At 43.3% G+C, this 2,111-nt stretch overlaps 1 pseudogene across 1 annotated transcript; it reads left to right on the forward strand.

The window, feature by feature from the left end:
• The first annotated feature begins 352 nt into the window (after positions 1–352).
• On the forward strand, positions 353–1,849 carry LOC308265646 (splicing factor 3A subunit 3-like; annotated as a pseudogene). The gene has a single exon. The product of its transcript is annotated as a splicing factor 3A subunit 3-like (transcript).
• Positions 1,850–2,111: the final 262 nt, after the last annotated feature.

Below are 2,111 nucleotides of genomic sequence, written 5' to 3' on the forward strand. Positions count from 1 at the left end.
TGTAGCTCAGAGGTAGAATGCTCCTGGGTTCCATCCCCAGTATCTCCACCCTATAAAAAAGAAAAAGACTCTAGTAAGAACATTAAAAACAAATTATAGATTAGAATAATATATTCTTAAAATAATGATCTGACAAAGGGCTTTTATCCAGAATTTAAAAGAATTCCTATAACTTAATGAAAATAAGACGAATAACCCAATTTTCTTAGATGAGCAAAGGACTTTGTTTTTAAAGGATGATATATAAATCTCCAATAACCATATAGAAATATATCCAACTTTTAGGTTATCAGGGATATAGACATTTAAACCACAAGACAGGTCTGAATTGGGGTGTCGCGACGAAAGGAAGATGGAGACAATTCTGGAGCAGCAGCGGCGATATCATGAGGAGAAGGAACGGCTCGTGGATGTCATGGCCAAAGAGATGCTTACTAAGAAGTCCACGCTCCGGGACCAGATCAACTCAGACCACCGCACTCAGGCCATGCAAGATAGATATATGGAGGTCAGTGGGAACCTGATGGATTTGTATGATGATTAGGATGGGTTACGGAAGGAGGAACTCAGTGCTATCTCAGGACCCAATGAGTTTGCTGAATTCTATAACAGACTCAAGCAAATAAAGGAATTCCATCGGAAGCACCCAAATGAGATTTGTGTGCCAATGTCAGTGGAATTTGAGGAGCTCCTGAAAGCTCATGAGAATCCAAGCGAAGAGGCACAAAACTTGGTGGAGTTCACAGATACGGGCGTTACCTTGATCTCCACGATTGTTACCTCAAGTACATTAACCTGAAGGCATCTGAGAAACTGGATTATATCACATACCTGTCCATCTTTGACCAGTTATTTGACATTCCAAAAGAAAGGAAAAATGCAGAGTATAAGAGATACCTAGAGATGCTGCTTGAATACCTTCAGGATTACACAGATAGAGTGAAGCCCCTTCAAGATCAGAATGAACTTTTTGGGAAGATTCAGACTGAGTTTGAGAAGAAGTGGGAGAATGGTACTTTTCCTGGATGGCCGAAAGAGACAAGCAGTGCCCTCACCCATGCTGGAGCCCATTTTGACCTGTCTGCATTCTCCTCCTGGGAAGAGTTGGCCTCCCTGGGTCTGGACAGGTTGAAATCTGCACTGTTAGCCTTAGGCCTGAAATGTGGCGGGACCCTAGAAGAGCGAGCCCAGAGGCTGTTCAGCACCAAAGGAAAGTCCCTGGAGTCACTTGACACCTCTCTATTTTGCCAAAAATCCCAAATCAAAGGGCACTAAGCGAGACACTGAGAGGAACAAAGACATTGCTTTCCTAGAAGCCCAGATCTATGAATATGTGGAGATTCTTGGGGAACAGCGGCAGCTCACTCATGAAAATGTACAACGAAAGCAAGCGAGAACCGGGGAAGAGCGAGAAGAGGAGGAAGAGGAGCAGATCAGTGAGAGTGAAAGTGAAGATGAAGAGAACGAGATCATTTACAACCCCAAGATCCTGCCCTTGGGCTGGGACGGCAAACCCATTCCCTATTGGCTGTATAAGCTTCATGGCCTAAATATCAACTACAACTGTGAAATTTGTGGAAACTACACCTACCGAGGGCCTAAAGCCTTCCAGCGGCACTTTGCTGAATGGCGTCATGCTCATGGCATGAGGTGTTTGGGCATCCCAAACACTGCCCACTTTGCTAATGTGACACAGATTGAAGATGCTGTCTCCTTGTGAGCCAAGCTGAAACTGCAGAAGGCTTCAGAAAGATGGCAGCCTGACACTGAGGAAGAGTATGAAGACTCCAGTGGGAATGACGTGAATAAGAAGACGTACGAGGATCTGAAAAGACAAGGGCTGCTCTAGTGTGCAGATTTGTAGCTCCGCTTCTGGGTTTCCCAGACGTCCTTGAGACCTTCTTTTTCTATTTCTCCCAACCAAATGCTCTTAAAGACTCTTTGCTTCATAGTCTTCTGGTCTAGCATGCTTCTTGTAGAAACAAGGCATGCTGGCAGATTGCAGGGTTGAGATTTGTTTTATCTTTGTTTTATATTTAAAAAGATCTGTGGGAAAATTAAAAAAATAAAAATAAAAATAAAAATAAACCACAAGACACTACTTCATACCT

The sequence above is a fragment of the Muscardinus avellanarius genome (genome assembly GCF_963383645.1).
Source record: "Muscardinus avellanarius genome assembly, chromosome: 7".
Classification (NCBI taxonomy): domain Eukaryota; kingdom Metazoa; phylum Chordata; class Mammalia; order Rodentia; family Gliridae; genus Muscardinus; species Muscardinus avellanarius.